Source organism: Bubalus kerabau, unplaced genomic scaffold (genome assembly GCF_029407905.1).
Source record: "Bubalus kerabau isolate K-KA32 ecotype Philippines breed swamp buffalo unplaced genomic scaffold, PCC_UOA_SB_1v2 scaffold_90, whole genome shotgun sequence".
Taxonomy (NCBI): domain Eukaryota; kingdom Metazoa; phylum Chordata; class Mammalia; order Artiodactyla; family Bovidae; genus Bubalus; species Bubalus kerabau.
In genome coordinates, this window is record NW_026577944.1 from 264,932 (window position 1) to 283,086 (window position 18,155).

The 18,155-nt window shown below is 46.5% G+C and overlaps 1 long non-coding RNA gene across 9 annotated transcripts in view; it reads right to left on the bottom strand.

Moving 5' to 3' along the window:
- Nucleotides 1–2,858: 2,858 nt before the first annotated feature.
- Nucleotides 2,859–18,155, bottom strand: part of LOC129641165 (uncharacterized) — a 40,507-nt gene continuing 25,210 nt past the window's right edge. For 3 of the 9 annotated variants that reach the window (XR_008709137.1, XR_008709139.1, XR_008709141.1), the window contains 3 exons: nucleotides 5,477–5,600; nucleotides 3,402–3,508; nucleotides 2,859–3,061 (listed from right to left, as the gene is read on the bottom strand). This is a non-coding gene — a long non-coding RNA (uncharacterized LOC129641165). Of the gene's footprint in view, nucleotides 3,062–3,401; nucleotides 3,509–5,476; nucleotides 5,601–9,617; nucleotides 9,750–10,054; nucleotides 10,208–13,982; nucleotides 14,006–18,155 lie in introns of those variants that run through there. The other 6 variants (XR_008709143.1, XR_008709145.1, XR_008709142.1 and 3 more) reach the window with 5 other exon arrangements.

Below are 18,155 nucleotides of genomic sequence, written 5' to 3' on the forward strand. Positions count from 1 at the left end.
CAAGCCTTGGGATGCAACTCTGAAAACAGGCTAGGCCCTCTTTTTCCCAAGCCCTGCGATAAAATACGAATCCAAAAAAGAAAAATAGCAACGATTTTGTCAGGACTTCCTCGCTTTTGCGTTCTGGATGGCAGGAAGCACACACTGAGGCCAGATGACTGCAGGATTTAATTGTGAGCTAACACTGGGTGGGGTGGAAGCTCATCACTCTAGGAAGAATGTGGCTAAACTAAACCGTTTGACTTTCATTCACTTCATGTGCATAGAGTTCCATAATCCTTCGTTAAGGAATTCAGTAAGTTGTACTTCCTTACCCCTTCACCATCTCTTGGTTTACACGAATGTAAGTTCCTAGTCCAGCACTTATTTATACAACGCGTGTTACAGGTAGTAGTAGTGCATAAATGATGATGAGCAATGACAGGAAGTTTATTTCTTCTCTGTTCGACTTCTCTATTTTTATACAACCAAGCAGTGAAATATACTTACGAATGTGACTATTTTAGTGGTGTGTAGAAATACACAGTGTTGGCACAATAATTATCAGGGTATTGTGTCTTTTTCATATATTCCTTTGGAGATTCTGTTCCATTATATGTATCATAGGATATTCAATACAGTTTCTGAAACTATAGAGTAGGTCCTTGTGGTTTCTTTCATACGTAGTACTATGTAGTTGTTAATACTTCAAACAAAAACTGGTACACAAATATTCATAGCGACCTTATTCACAATAGCCCAAAGGTAGAACCCATTCAAGTGTCCATCGGTGGGTGAATGAATATGCATCACAGGGTATATTCAAAAGCTTGAACAGTATTCTACCATACAAAAAGATAAACTGAAATGGTTCTGCCACTGCGCAAGACACTACAGAAATTACTCCAAAACTAACACATGGAACAAACAGATATTTCAATTCTAATTCATGCTATGTACCCAAAAGGTTTGGAAAAGGGGGCTGAAAAAAAATGCATATTTCTGCAGTCATAGTCACAACAGCGTGATTCACACTGGCCAACAAACAGAGGCAATCTAAGTGTCCATGGACAGCCAGTTCCATAAACAAACTGTGGTAGACACACAATGGAATCTGATTCAGCCCTTCAAAGTCGGTAATTCTGACAATGCCACAATGTGGACAAACCTTATGGTCATTATATTAAGTGAAATAAACCAAAATAGGAGAAACGTTCCGTGATTCCACTAGTATGAAATATCCAAACAAGTCAAGTCCAAAGCCAGAAAAACAGAAAGGGATTCCCAGGGATCGAAGACAGTTCATGTTTCACAGAACCCGCCCAGTTTCCCTTGGGGAAACTGACTTCTCATGACATCTCCAAAACCGATTATACAAATAATTGGAAGTCATATCCAGTCAAATGAATGTAGATATAATTTTACAATGTATACCAACCTCACTCAAACGTCTCAACAGACAAAAGGCAAAATTGTATCTATGGTACCTCAGCTTTGCTTAAAACTGTATCTACAGTACCTTAGTTCTGCTTATGAAATTTAATAATAAAAAAAAAACACACTAAAGTCTATCCAAAAACGGACATAAAAATTATAACATGAACTTTAAAAAATTATAAATTTAAACTGTGAAAAACCTTTTTCACACAACTTAAATGCAAGCCACAGAAAAATGTATTGACAAAATACATATATGATAAAGGATCGTACTCCAAATATACCAAAATATCTGGAACAAACAACATCATTAAAAGTGTGTAAATCTGAACTCCTGGTCAAATGAAAGATACAGATAGTAAATCAGCATATCAAAAATACTCAAAATCATATGTCATTAGGAAATTACAAGGTAAAACAGCAGTGAAGTAGCACTGCACACCTATTAGATCCAGTAAGCTCAAAAATGGGGGAGGGGGCGCGGGGCTTCTCTGGTGGCTCAGTGGTAAAGAATCTGTGTGATGATGCAAGACACTCAAGTTCGATCCCTTACCCAGGAAGATCCCACGTGCCAGAGAAACTTAGCTGGATTTTTCCACAGCTAAACAAGGCTCACCTGTGACCTGAACACTACACGCCTAGCACTTACTAAACAGCTTTGAAAAAGTGTCCAGACAAAAAGTATCACACAATTACACACAGCTCTACTTCTAACAGCTAAAGACTTTCAAATATCAGGATGTCTTCGGGCGATGACTGTGTAAGCAAATTGGGATACATCCAAAGTGAAGGGAAGCAAATGCTACCCCAAAATATACCACTTCAGCATGAAAATTAGTTGGACCTAATTAACTTTCTTTTTTTTAAGAGGACACATGCTCATCTCTCACACCCAAGTTCAAGACGGCTCTTCTGTGAGTCACATTTACAAGAGAAATCTCATTTCAAAGGAATCCTCGACCAGATAGAAGGATGACAGTCTTGTGAAACTCTTTTTTTTTTAAATCAATAGGAAAACCTAAGATGTAAATCTGTAGAACGACCATATCCTTCCTTTCCTTTGGTTTTATTTTTATTAATATTGATTTTTTTTTTTTTTTTGTATTTGGCTGCACCAGATCGACCTTCATTGAAGCCAGCCAGATATTTAGGTAAAGGATGCAACTCTGCGTTGTGGCATGGGAGATCTAGTTCTCGGAAAAGGGGTTGAACCTGGGTCACCTTCTTTGGGAGTGTCCAGTCTTAGCTACTGGACCACCAGGAAGCCCCTGGTTTGGTTTTAGATGAAGATGGTATCTAACGTGATATCTTGGGCCATTTCAGTCACTGACTCAGTTTCCTGAGTTTCTTCAAAGCACGCATGAGGTACACATAATAAACCGGTGTGCAAAACAAGGAAAGGGAGTTCATACTACAACACTGTATGCTTACAAATAGCTAAATGGTAAATGGCATGTTATTTATTTTTAATTACTATGGAGAAAAAAAAAGAATGCAGGATTCACACATTTTATAACATGAATAAACATTAAAACCATCTTTAGCGAAAAATATCCATATAGAAAAGGCCACACAGATCCCATATTCACCGTCTGCTCTAAGTCCATCAAGTTTGTCCAAATCAACGTACATCTCCATAGCATTCCTAAAAAAAAAGGGGGGGGGTGGGAAGAAAAGATATATTCATACAATTGAACAACTGCTGAAAGGGAAGTGGGGCTGTGGATTACATTATAGTGCAGAAACCAAATGATGTCCTGATTTTGGAGATTATGTGGAGGTTCTGCAGGAGAATGCACCCACTTTGAATAAAACACATAGAGTGATTTAGATGATGTGGCAAATGCGAGCACTTTTTCCCTTTGCTAGGAGTTTTCTGTACATTTTACCCAGAAAGGAAATTATGTTTCAAAACAAACAAGTCGATACCATAAAAGAAAATCGAATTAGACAGGCAGAAAATTTTCTATAGAGTTCAGACTTACCCAGGCGAAGTTCAAGGGAAGCTGTGATGCTCCACTGTCCTTGTAGGAGTCCACATGGAATGAAGAAGTACTGTGGGAAGTCTATTAGTAACCACTGTGCCTTGGGTCTGCAGAACAAACAGATTTTGCAAATAAAATGTTCCCCATAACTTCACAAAAAGTTGTTAGACTACATTCAGTAAAGTTGAATAATTTTCGATCAATTTACAATCATAGAAACTACTACAACTTACAATCCCAATCAATATATAAAAATCACTTGCGTTTCTATAAACTAATAACAAACAGAAACAAACATTAAGAAAATCTCACTTATAATTGCACCCAAAAGAATAAAACATCTAGCAACAAACTTAATCAAGGACATAAAAGACCAGTAGTCAGAAAACTAGAAAGCACTGATAAAGAAACCAAAGAAAACACAAATAAACAGAAAACGACACCACGCTCAAACACTGGAACAAGAGGAATTCAAATGCCCATTTCAAACAAAGCCATCAACAAATACACTGACTGCCATCACAAAATGATATTCAATGGCCTTTTCACAGAAACAGAAATACTCCTACTAGTAGGCTGCTAATATTGAACAGGACCTTAAAGGGCCAAGAAGACTCTGAGAAAGAAGATCACTGCTGGAGATATCTTCCTCTCCGACTTCAAACTACAGCACGGCCCTGTAGTAACCACCACAGTGAAGAACTGGCAGGAACACAGACACAGGGACTCCAGGAAAGAAGAGAGAGCCCAGGAGTGAACCCACATGGACATGGTCAGTTCATGAAAATCAAACGAATGAGCCAAGAGGAAAGGACACTCTTCTGAAGAAACAGGGACAGGAAAACTGGCCAACTACTCAGAAGAACATCTGCGAAGGTCATCCTCTAGGCCATCGAACAGAAATCAAACTGAAAACCTGCCATTTGTACATGGAGCTCTCCCCACCCCCACCCCCACCCCCCGAGTGCTCTGAGATGGACCTCCGGTCAGCGCTCAGCTGGACACAGGAAACATCTACTTCGTCCTCATTTTCCCCTCTTGCAGCGTCTCCCTGCTGGCGGGCACTGAGGCAACCCCTCTCCTCTCAGCTGGGATGCAGCCCCATAACCCCAGAGCCCGAGTCCTGAGGGTCCTGAGGAGACAGAGCTCCCACCAGGGAAGAGCGGGCAGCCCCATGCTCACAGACCTCAGAGGGCTCATCCACAAGCAGCTCTGCTGTGAGCACTCAGACTGGAAGCCCAAACTGAAATGGAGCACAATGGCTCCATGACCCTCCTCAAAACACGGCTAAGGAACAGTCAGAGCCTGGATGGAATGCAGCCATAAAAAGGAACATATTTGAGTCCGCTCTAAGGAAGGGGATGAACCGAGAGCGTATTAAACAGGCAAGTCAGTCAGAAAGAGGAAAACATGGAATCGAGAAGGATGGGTCTGACGAATCTGTTCACATAGCAGCACCGGAGATGCAGACATAGAGGACAGACTTACGGACCAGGGTGGGGAATGGAGAGAGCAACATGGATGCATGTACACCAACATTTGTAAGTAGACAACCAGTGGGATTTGCTGTTAGGACTCAGGGAACTCAAACTGGGGCTCTGTAATAACCTAGAGAGGTGGGGATGGATGGGATGTGGGAGGGAGTTTCCAGAGCGAGGGGACACAAGTACGTCTATGGTTCGTTCGCGTGGATGTATGACAAATCAAACCGATATTGTAAAGCAGTGATCAATCAACTAGAAATAAATAACTGTTTATTAAAAAAAATGAAATGAACAGAAGCACAAACTTTGCAACTAACACCAGAATTCCATTTAAAAAACTATACAATTTGAGAAAACAACAAAAGCTCTCCATGACTTTTGGTCTGGTGATGAGTTCTAACACACAACAAAAAAGCCAAATTACCAAATAGGAATATACATTATTTCAAATATTGACTTTTACAATTTTATACATTGACCGTGTGAAGGACCTTATTCCAGAGAACCAAAAGACACTCTGTTAACTGAACCAGTGACCACCCAACCTTCCAGACAAAATAGAAGAGAAAAGACCTGCATGAGTCATCTTACCACAGGAGGTCCTGGTAAGGAACAAGGAACTAAAAAGCTCCCACCAACCAGGATTCTGCACAGATCAGCAAGAGGTCAGTAAGAGATGGGAGAGACTGCAGACCAGAGGTCTAGCAACTTCCATCTAGCAACAAAACACAGCATAGTTAAAATTATTTCAATGTTACAAAAATAAATAAATAAATAAATAAATAAATAAAAGGACAGAAGTTCTTTGAACACATGACTGAGGTTAGGGGTGAGGCAGTACATGTATGTGCCGGGAAAATCTTAAAGTATGAGAAAGTAAAGAAATTAAAGACAACTCTCAAGCTATCCAAACTGATAAAAATGAATGATTACAGAGTTTTATCTGTATACATTAGCCGATAATGCTCTGAAAAGGAATTAAAAAAAATTCTCTTTCAATAATGTCAACACGAATAAAATACATTGCCATGGATGTAACGAGGATGACAAGACTGGCACACTGGAAATTATACACCCTGGCTGAAAACTATCCTGAATACATGGACAGATATTCCATAATGACGGAAAGACAAGATGGCAACACCATGGAATGAATCTTCAATCTGAAATGAAGATTCGATATGATTTGATGGCTCAGAGCTTTTGTCTCATCAATTGTTATTAAAGTATAAAAGAAAGCTGCTGACTTAGACATGAGGCGGGGTGTTCGCCCTGCTGGGCTCTAGCCAGATATTCTACAGGCACTAGCAGTCAGCTCAGGAAAGAAAGGCACTGTCTCAGGGAATGGCACCAGGCCCCTCCCCCACGACATGCCTTGAGGTCACATTGGCAGCAGGTGAGTCCTCCGGGGCCAAAAACTGATTGACATGAATCTTGAAGAAAGGCAGTATTCCAGGCAAATTTATCATTTCCTTAACATAGATGAGGAGAACAAGGTAGGAGAAAAACATACTGTTTTGTTCAAGTCGCTTCTGAGCCTTTTGGGGGAACCGACCTGAAGCAGAGTCTAGCACAAAAAATAGGATATTTACATCGCTTGAGACAAACATTTACTTAGGAACAAATGCATTGCTTACTTCAAGGTTTGTCTGCAAAATTCTTACACATCAGAAGATGACGCCAAGCTGGGTTTCCACACACAATAACATGCATGCAAAGGACAAGCCTGCACAGCCCATCTGCCCCCCTCCCCCACAGCCAGCAGCATTTCCAAGTGACCTCCTAAGGCCTTCCCCAAACTACAGGGGCACTTCTGGGTTTCCTGTTTCCCTCACTTCGAACACATTTCTTAAAAAAATAAAACAAAACAAAACTCTCACACTTCTTGATAGAATGCCACAGTGGAAGGAAAACAGGCCTTCAATATTTAAACCTCCCTGTGCCAAACAATTGGAGCTTGCTTTTGTTTTGTTTTGTTTTGAATTACACCACCACATAATTTAAATTGTTTACACATTCTAATTATTCAGTTCCAAAACACCAAATTTTTATTGCACAACGTCCCTATGAAAAGGCTCACGCAGCAGGACAGCCACAGATTCTGCCATGAAAGAGCAGCAAGGTGCCCTCCCCCCTTCTTTGCTTCCTGAGTGGCCACCAGGGTTTGAAATCCATGCACCCTACTAAGTTTCTACGGTGCAATTCGCGGACCCTTCCCTTTCCCATCCCAGCAGGTGCTCCAGGGCCCGCTGGCCTACAAAGTGCCAGAAGCAGGTCTGGGCCAGCCGGCCAGGGTTCATGGTTCTGTCCCTTGGACTCCAAGCGGACACTAGGCTGCTTGGGAAAACCGTGCAGACTCGGAGATTTTTCAGCAGAGGGGTGGAGCGGTAAAGGCCTTGACCCCAAAGGCGAGGCCTTTCTGCGACCGCCAGGTTGGGGAGCTCCGAGAATGTGCCAACAGAGGGCGGAATACGTGGTTCCCTGCTCCACGCAGTCCCAGTGCCCTGACCTGTGGTCCGCACCCCTCCGCTGCGCCCACTGGATGCAGATCCTTGGGGACCCAGGAGCTCACGAAATGGGCGTGCCCAGCCGCAATGGCGACCCCAGAGAGCACAACTGGGAAGCCCTCCACCACCCCGCCAGGAGCCGACCCCCGCCGCGACCGGACCCACCGCCCCATGCCGCCAGGGTATGCCCCGCCCCTGCCGCGCTCCCAGCGGGTTCCCAGCCGCAGTGGCGACCCCAGGGAGCACAATTGAGACCGACCCCCAAGTCACAGCGATCAGAATCTCGACCCGCGCAGCCCGGGTTTAACCAGCCCCGGGTGCGCTCCCGGCGCTTTTCCAGCCGCAGTAGCCACCTCCGAGAGCACAACTGGGAAGCCCTCCGCCACCCCCGCAAGGAGCCGACCCCCGCCCCGCGCTCCCGGTGCTTTCCCAGCCGCAGTGGGGACCCCTGAGAGCACAACTGGGACCGCTCCCCATCCCCGCCACAACCCAATTCCCAACCCGCGCCGCCCGGGTTCGCCCCGCCCCTGGCGCACTGCCCACCTTCACCAGGGGCTCCAGGTGAGCCCCGCCCCCACGCCCGGTGCCAAGAGAGGCTCTCGGACCTCGCTACTGCCGCCAGGTCAAACACGAGGACAATATATCCACCCCACAGAGACAATCCAAGCTGTCTCTGATTTAGGGATCAAACGAGGACTACAGAAAGGCAAGATGACCTGACCTAGGAGGGCCATGATATTCTATAAAAGCAGACAAAGTTGGTTACCAAGGAAACTTTTTTCCTTGGAACCCGGAAAGCTGGTTCTTTGCATATGCAATGACCAACAATTAGCTTGTTACCCAAGCCTGCCTCGCTGCCACCCCCACCCCCTCCAACCCCACTCCCCAGAAGACCTGCTCAAAGAAATATTTTAAATCTCAGGTGGAAAACTGGAAGATGTCTTGTCTGTCTCTCTGGATTTAGGTATGTGTCAGTGTAGCCTTGTGGTTTTTGATAATATTGCTCAAGTTCTGAGTTCTGATTTCAATGGTCTCAAGACAAGGCAGCGCTTCCAAATCAAACTGCTGGAAATACAAGAAAACATTGACCTAAATGAACGTCAGAGTCCCGTGAACTGGGAACTAGTCAATATGAAATATCTAGTATTTTTGGTTTTGCTCCTCCACTATAGACATGTCTAAGAGTCAACAACATTAAGCACAACATGTTCATAGTGCCTAGGCTTCCTTTGAGGTAAAAATTGCTCTATTGTTATATCTGTCACAAGCCTGTCAGCAAGAAAGTACCTGGAAACGACAACATCAAAAGAAAAAAACGTAAATGTGATATGAGCTTTTAGACAAACTCTTAACAATGATTATACTCTAAAATATCTGCCTCTCATAGTCTTGATTGAAGGCAGAGGAGAAGGGGACGACAGAGGATAAAATGGTTGGATGGCATCACTGACCTGATGGAGATGAGTTTGAGCAAGCCCCTGGACTTGGTGACGGACACGGAAGCCTGGCATCCTGCAGGCCACCGGGTCCCAAAGAGTCAGACACGACTGAGCAACTGAACTGAACTGAACTGAAAAACGTTTCTCCAGGTGTTTTGGTTCCCCGAGTTTCTATCCTTGTGCTAAACTAAGTGACGACAGTGTATTTCATAGCTAGGTCATTTCCAAAGAAATGAAAGTTCTGAAACACTCACGACTTGAACGGACCTCCCTTTTACACAGAAACAAAAGAGATTTTTGACTCTCCATGAATAGTGTCTGGCACCATCCTGACATGTTAAATGTAAGAAAGCAATTGTTTTGTTTTGTTCTCTTCTGTTCTTGTTGGTGGGGGGTGGCGCGCTATATCGAATGCCAGTATAAAAGTCAGTTCTTGGTTGCTGAAGGGAAATGTATGACTTGTTATTACAAGAAGGTATGTGGAATGCAATGGCACTTGAGGAAGGAAAACGAAGTAGTTCTGTCTTACAGGCGGCAGTTTCAGGATGGGAGAAGCAAAGGAATGGGTACAGAATGGGATAAGGAGGTGGTAGGGAAAGTGGACCCCCAGAAAAGAGTTCTGTGCCTAGCACAAGTTTTCTTGAGATGTGGAACTGCCTTTGCTAATGGAGTTTCAGTTTCTTAACCTCTTAAGTGATCTCTTCTAGGTGGACCTAGAACAGAAATCTTTGGTTAGCTTTGGCTACGTGGAGAAGTAGTGTTTCACGGTGACATATGTGATCCTACCTGACTGTTCTCAACCCTTTTGATATCGATGCACTGCTTCTGCTGCTGCTGCCGCCGCCGCCGCCGCTGCTGCTAAGTTGTTTCAGTCGTGTCCGGCTCTGTGCGACCCCATAGACGGCAGCCCACCAGGCCCCGCAGTTCCTGGGGTTCTCTAGGCAAGAACACTGGAGTGGGTTGCCATTTCCTCCTCCCATGCATGAAAGTGAAAAGTGAACGTGAAGTCGCTCAGTGGTGTCTGACTCTTAGCGACCCCATGGACTGCAGCCTACCAGGCTCCTGCATCCATGGGATTTTCCACGCAAGAGTACTGGAGTGGGGTGCCATTGCCTTCTCCCATATCTATGCACAAGCCTGCCTAAATAATTGACTTCTAGCTAGCTTTGGGATGCCAATGACCATCCACCCTTACCAGGCAACAGAGAAGAGAAAACACTTACCACAGGAGGTCCTGGTAAGGAACAAGGAACTAACAAGCTCCCACCAACCAGGATTCTGCAGAGGTCAACAAGAGGTCAGTAAGAGATGGCAGACTGCAGTCCAGAGGTCCTAGCGACTTGCATCTTGCAGCAGAGACCCAGCATAGTCCAAACGAATTCAATGTTGCAACAAATAAATAAACAAATAAAAGGACAGAAGTTCTTTGCACACATGACTGAGATTAGGGGTGAGGCAGTACATGTATGTGCCCGGAAAATCCTAAAGTATAAGAAAGGAAAGAAATTAAAGACAACTCTCAAGCTGTCCAAACTGATAAAAACGAATGATTACACAGTTTTCTCTGTATACATTAGCAGATAATAATCTGAAAAGGAAATTAAAAAAATTCCCTTTCAATAATGTCAACATGAATACCACACTTTGCCATGGATGTAATGACGATGACAAGACCGGCACGCTGGAACTTATACACCCTGGCTGAAAACTATCCTGAATACATGGACAGATATTCCATAACGATGGAAAGACTTAAGATGGCAATCCCATGGAATGCATCTTCAATCTGAAATGAAGATTCGATATGAGTTGATCGCTCAGAGCTTTTGTGCCATCAACTGTTATTAAAGTATAAAAGAGATAGAGAAAGCTGCTGACTTAGACTTGAGGCGGGGTGTACGCCCTGCTGGGCTCTAGCCAGATATTCTACAGGCACTAGCAGTCAGCTCAGGAAAGAAAGGCACTGTCTCCGGGAATGGCACCAGGCCCCTCCCCCACGACATGCCTTGAGGTCACATTGGCAGCAGGTGAGTCCTCCGGGGCCAAAAACTGATTGACATGAATCTTGAAGAAAGGCAGTATTCCAGGCAACTATAGCATTTCCTTAACATAGATGAGGAGAACAAGGTAGGAGGAAAACATACTGTTTTGTTCAAGTCGTTTCTGAGCCTATTGGGGGAACCGACCTGAAGCCAGAGTCCAGCGGAAATCCATAGGATATGTACATCGCTTAAGACAAACATTTCCTTAGGAACAAAGGCATTGCTTAGCTCAAGGTTTGTCTGCGAAATGCTTACGCATCAGGAGATGGCTCCGAGTTGGGTTTCCACACACAAGAACATGCATGCAAAGGACAAGCCTGCACAGCCCATCTTCCCCCTTTCCCCACAGCCAGCAGCATTTCCAAGTGACCTCCTAAGGCCTTCCCCAAACTACAGGGGCACCTCTGGGTTTCCTGTTTCCCTCACTTCGAACACTTTTCTTTAAAAAAAAAAAAAAAAATCCCGCACACTTCTTGATAGAATGCCACAGTGGAAGGAAAACAGGCCTTCAATATTGAAACCTCCCTGTGCCAAACACTTGGAGCTTGGTTTGGTTTGGTTTTGTGTTGAATTACACCACCACATAATTTAAACTTTTTACAAGTTCTAATCATTCAGTTCCAAAATACCAAACTTTTATTGCACAAGGTCCCCTTGAAAAGGCCCACGCAGCAGGACAGGCACAGATTCGGCCATGAAAGGGCAGCAAGATGCCCTCCCCCCTTCTTTGCTGCCTGGGCGGCCACCAGGGTTTGAAATCCATGCACCCTACTAAGTTTCTAGGGTGCAATTCGTGGACCCTTCCCTTTCCCCTCCCAGCAGGTGCTCCAGGGCCCGCTGGCCTACAAAGTGCCAGAAGCAGGGCTGGGCCAGCCAGCCAAGATTCAGGGTTCTGTCCCTTGGACTTCCAGCGGACACTAGGCTGCTTGGGAAACCCGCGCAGACTCGGAGATTTTTCAGCAGAGGGGTGGAGCGGTAAAGGCCTTGACCCCAAAGGCGAGGCCTTTCTGCGACCGCCAGGTGGGGGAGCTCCGAGAATGTGCCAACAGAGGGCGGAATACGTGGTTCCCTGCTCCACGCAGTCCCAGTGCCCTGACCCGTGGTCCGCACCCCTCCGCTGCGCCCACTGGATGCCGATCCTTGGGGACCCAGGAGCGCACGAAATGGGCGTGCCCAGCCGCAATGGCGACCCCCGAGAGCACAACTGGGAAGCCCTCCCCCACCCCCGCCAGGAGCCGACCCCAGCCGAGACCGGACCCCGCCCCGCGCCGCCCGGGTTCGCCCCGCCCCTGCCGCGCTCCCGTTGCCTTCCCAGCCGCAGTGGGGACCCCGGAGAACACAACTGAGACCGCCCCCCACCCCCTCCCCACCGGAACCCCGACCCACGCCGCCAGGGTTCGCCCCACTCCTGGCGCGGCGCGCTGCTCACCTTCACCGGGGGCTCCCGGTGAGCCCCGCCCCCACGCCCGGTTCCAGGAGAGGCTCTGGCTACTGCCGCCAGTTCAGACAGGAGGACAATACATCCACCCCACAGGGACAATCCAAGCTGTCTATGATTTAGGGATCAAACGAGGACTACAGCAAGGCAAGGTGACCTGACCTAGGAGGGCCATGAGAGTCTATAGAACCAGACAAAGTTGGTTACCAAGGAAACTTTTTTCCTTGGAACCGGGAAAGCTGGTTCTTTGCATATGCAATGACCAACAATTAGCTTGTTACCCAAGCCTGCCTCGCTGCCACCCCCACCCCCACCCCCATCCCCCACTCCCCAGGAGACCGGCTCAAAGAAATATTTTAAATCTCAGGCGGAAAACTGGAAGATGTCTTGTCTCTCTCTCTGGATTTAGGTATGTGTCAGTGTGAGCCTTGTGGTTTTTGATAATATTGCTCAAGTTCTGAGTTCTGATTTCAATGGTCTCAAGACAAGGCAGCGCTTCCAAATCAAACCGCTGGAAATACAAGAAAACATTGACCTAAATGAACGTCAGAGTCCCGTGAACTGGGAACTAGTCAATATGAAATATCTAGTATTTTTGGTTTTGCTCCTCCACTATAGACATGTCTAAGAGTCAACAACATTAAGCACAACATGTTCATAGTGCCTAGGTTTCCTTTGAGGTAAAAATTGCTCTATTGTTATATCTGTCACAAGCCTGTCAGCAAGAAAGTACCTGGAAACGACAACATCAAAAGAAAAAAACGTAAATGTGATATGAGCTTTTAGACAAACTCTTAACAATGATTATACTCTAAAATATCTGCCTCTCATAGTCTTGATTGAAGGCAGAGGAGAAGGGGACGACAGAGGATAAAATGGTTGGATGGCATCACTGACCTGATGGAGATGAGTTTGAGCAAGCCCCTGGACTTGGTGACGGACACGGAAGCCTGGCATCCTGCAGGCCACCGGGTCCCAAAGAGTCAGACACGACTGAGCAACTGAACTGAACTGAACTGAAAAACGTTTCTCCAGGTGTTTTGGTTCGCCGAGTTTCTATCCTTGTGCTAAACCAAGTGACGACAGTGTATTTCATAGCTAGGTCATTTCCAAAGAAATGAAAGTTCTGAAACACTCACGACTTGAACGGACCTCCCTTTTACACAGAAACAAAAGAGATTTTTGACTCTCCATGAATAGTGTCTGGCACCATCCTGACATGTTAAATGTAAGAAAGCAATTGTTTTGTTTTGTTCTCTTCTGTTCTTGTTGGTGGGGGGTGGCGCGCTATATCGAATGCCAGTATAAAAGTCAGTTCTTGGTTGCTGAAGGGAAATGTATGACTTGTTATTACAAGAAGGTATGTGGAATGCAATGGCACTTGAGGAAGGAAAACGAAGTAGTTCTGTCTTACAGGCGGCAGTTTCAGGATGGGAGAAGCAAAGGAATGGGTACAGAATGGGATAAGGAGGTGGTAGGGAAAGTGGACCCCCAGAAAAGAGTTCTGTGCCTAGCACAAGTTTTCTTGAGATGTGGAACTGCCTTTGCTAATGGAGTTTCAGTTTCTTTACCTCTTAAGTGATCTCTTCTAGGTGGACCTAGAACAGAAATCTTTGGTTAGCTTTGGCTACGTGGAGAAGTAGTGTTTCACGGTGACATATGTGATCCTACCTGGCTGTTCTCAACCCTTTTGATATCGATGCACTGCTTCTGCTGCTGCTGCCGCCGCCGCCGCCGCCGCCGCCGCCGCTGCTAAGTCGCTTCAGTCGTGTCCGGCTCTGTGCGACCCCGTAGACGGCAGCCCACCAGGCCCCGCAGTTCCTGGGGTTCTCTAGGCAAGAACACTGGAGGGGGTTGCCATTTCCTCCTCCCATGCATGAAAGTGAAAAGTGAACGTGAAGTCGCTCAGTGGTGTCCGACTCTTAGCGACCCCATGGACTGCAGCCTACCAGGCTCCTCCGTCCATGGGATTTTCCACGCAAGAGTCCTGGAGTGGGGTGCCATTGCCTTCTCCCATATCTATGCGCAAGCCTGCCTAAATCACTGACTTCTAGCTAGCTTTGGGATGCCAATGACCATCCACCCTTACCAGGCAACAGAGAAGAGAAAACACTTACCACAGGAGGTCCTGGTAAGGAACAAGGAACTAACAAGCTCCCACCAACCAGGATTCTGCAGAGGTCAACAAGAGGTCAGTAAGAGATGGCAGACTGCAGTCCAGAGGTCCTAGCGACTTGCATCTTGCAGCAGAGACCCAGCATAGTCCAAACGAATTCAATGTTGCAACAAATAAATAAACAAATAAAAGGACAGAAGTTCTTTGCACACATGACTGAGATTAGGGGTGAGGCAGTACATGTATGTGCCCGGAAAATCCTAAAGTATAAGAAAGGAAAGAAATTAAAGACAACTCTCAAGCTGTCCAAACTGATAAAAACGAATGATTACACAGTTTTCTCTGTATACATTAGCAGATAATAATCTGAAAAGGAAATTAAAAAAATTCCCTTTCAATAATGTCAACATGAATACCACACTTTGCCATGGATGTAATGACGATGACAAGACCGGCACGCTGGAACTTATACACCCTGGCTGAAAACTATCCTGAATACATGGACAGATATTCCATAACGATGGAAAGACTTAAGATGGCAATCCCATGGAATGCATCTTCAATCTGAAATGAAGATTCGATATGAGTTGATCGCTCAGAGCTTTTGTGCCATCAACTGTTATTAAAGTATAAAAGAGATAGAGAAAGCTGCTGACTTAGACTTGAGGCGGGGTGTACGCCCTGCTGGGCTCTAGCCAGATATTCTACAGGCACTAGCAGTCAGCTCAGGAAAGAAAGGCACTGTCTCCGGGAATGGCACCAGGCCCCTCCCCCACGACATGCCTTGAGGTCACATTGGCAGCAGGTGAGTCCTCCGGGGCCAAAAACTGATTGACATGAATCTTGAAGAAAGGCAGTATTCCAGGCAACTATAGCATTTCCTTAACATAGATGAGGAGAACAAGGTAGGAGGAAAACATACTGTTTTGTTCAAGTCGTTTCTGAGCCTATTGGGGGAACCGACCTGAAGCCAGAGTCCAGCGGAAATCCATAGGATATGTACATCGCTTAAGACAAACATTTCCTTAGGAACAAAGGCATTGCTTAGCTCAAGGTTTGTCTGCGAAATGCTTACGCATCAGGAGATGGCTCCGAGTTGGGTTTCCACACACAAGAACATGCATGCAAAGGACAAGCCTGCACAGCCCATCTTCCCCCTTTCCCCACAGCCAGCAGCATTTCCAAGTGACCTCCTAAGGCCTTCCCCAAACTACAGGGGCACCTCTGGGTTTCCTGTTTCCCTCACTTCGAACACTTTTCTTTAAAAAAAAAAAAAAAATCCCGCACACTTCTTGATAGAATGCCACAGTGGAAGGAAAACAGGCCTTCAATATTGAAACCTCCCTGTGCCAAACACTTGGAGCTTGGTTTGGTTTGGTTTTGTGTTGAATTACACCACCACATAATTTAAACTTTTTACAAGTTCTAATCATTCAGTTCCAAAATACCAAACTTTTATTGCACAAGGTCCCCTTGAAAAGGCCCACGCAGCAGGACAGGCACAGATTCGGCCATGAAAGGGCAGCAAGATGCCCTCCCCCCTTCTTTGCTGCCTGGGCGGCCACCAGGGTTTGAAATCCATGCACCCTACTAAGTTTCTAGGGTGCAATTCGTGGACCCTTCCCTTTCCCCTCCCAGCAGGTGCTCCAGGGCCCGCTGGCCTACAAAGTGCCAGAAGCAGGGCTGGGCCAGCCAGCCAAGATTCAGGGTTCTGTCCCTTGGACTTCCAGCGGACACTAGGCTGCTTGGGAAACCCGCGCAGACTCGGAGATTTTTCAGCAGAGGGGTGGAGCGGTAAAGGCCTTGACCCCAAAGGCGAGGCCTTTCTGCGACCGCCAGGTGGGGGAGCTCCGAGAATGTGCCAACAGAGGGCGGAATACGTGGTTCCCTGCTCCACGCAGTCCCAGTGCCCTGACCCGTGGTCCGCACCCCTCCGCTGCGCCCACTGGATGCCGATCCTTGGGGACCCAGGAGCGCACGAAATGGGCGTGCCCAGCCGCAATGGCGACCCCCGAGAGCACAACTGGGAAGCCCTCCCCCACCCCCGCCAGGAGCCGACCCCAGCCGAGACCGGACCCCGCCCCGCGCCGCCCGGGTTCGCCCCGCCCCTGCCGCGCTCCCGTTGCCTTCCCAGCCGCAGTGGGGACCCCGGAGAACACAACTGAGACCGCCCCCCACCCCCTCCCCACCGGAACCCCGACCCACGCCGCCAGGGTTCGCCCCACTCCTGGCGCGGCGCGCTGCTCACCTTCACCGGGGGCTCCCGGTGAGCCCCGCCCCCACGCCCGGTTCCAGGAGAGGCTCTGGCTACTGCCGCCAGTTCAGACAGGAGGACAATACATCCACCCCACAGGGACAATCCAAGCTGTCTATGATTTAGGGATCAAACGAGGACTACAGCAAGGCAAGGTGACCTGACCTAGGAGGGCCATGAGAGTCTATAGAACCAGACAAAGTTGGTTACCAAGGAAACTTTTTTCCTTGGAACCAGGAAAGCTGGTTCTTTGCATATGCAATGACCAACAATTAGCTTGTTACCCAAGCCTGCCTCGCTGCCACCCCCACCCCCACCCCCATCCCCCACTCCCCAGGAGACCGGCTCAAAGAAATATTTTAAATCTCAGGCGGAAAACTGGAAGATGTCTTGTCTCTCTCTCTGGATTTAGGTATGTGTCAGTGTGAGCCTTGTGGTTTTTGATAATATTGCTCAAGTTCTGAGTTCTGATTTCAATGGTCTCAAGACAAGGCAGCGCTTCCAAATCAAACCGCTGGAAATACAAGAAAACATTGACCTAAATGAACGTCAGAGTCCCGTGAACTGGGAACTAGTCAATATGAAATATCTAGTATTTTTGGTTTTGCTCCTCCACTATAGACATGTCTAAGAGTCAACAACATTAAGCACAACATGTTCATAGTGCCTAGGTTTCCTTTGAGGTAAAAATTGCTCTATTGTTATATCTGTCACAAGCCTGTCAGCAAGAAAGTACCTGGAAACGACAACATCAAAAGAAAAAAACGTAAATGTGATATGAGCTTTTAGACAAACTCTTAACAATGATTATACTCTAAAATATCTGCCTCTCATAGTCTTGATTGAAGGCAGAGGAGAAGGGGACGACAGAGGATAAAATGGTTGGATGGCATCACTGACCTGATGGAGATGAGTTTGAGCAAGCCCCTGGACTTGGTGACGGACACGGAAGCCTGGCATCCTGCAGGCCACCGGGTCCCAAAGAGTCAGACACGACTGAGCAACTGAACTGAACTGAACTGAAAAACGTTTCTCCAGGTGTTTTGGTTCCCCGAGTTTCTATCCTTGTGCTAAACTAAGTGACGACAGTGTATTTCATAGCTAGGTCATTTCCAAAGAAATGAAAGTTCTGAAACACTCACGACTTGAACGGACCTCCCTTTTACACAGAAACAAAAGAGATTTTTGACTCTCCATGAATAGTGTCTGGCACCATCCTGACATGTTAAATGTAAGAAAGCAATTGTTTTGTTTTGTTCTCTTCTGTTCTTGTTGGTGGGGGGTGGCGCGCTATATCGAATGCCAGTATAAAAGTCAGTTCTTGGTTGCTGAAGGGAAATGTATGACTTGTTATTACAAGAAGGTATGTGGAATGCAATGGCACTTGAGGAAGGAAAACGAAGTAGTTCTGTCTTACAGGCGGCAGTTTCAGGATGGGAGAAGCAAAGGAATGGGTACAGAATGGGATAAGGAG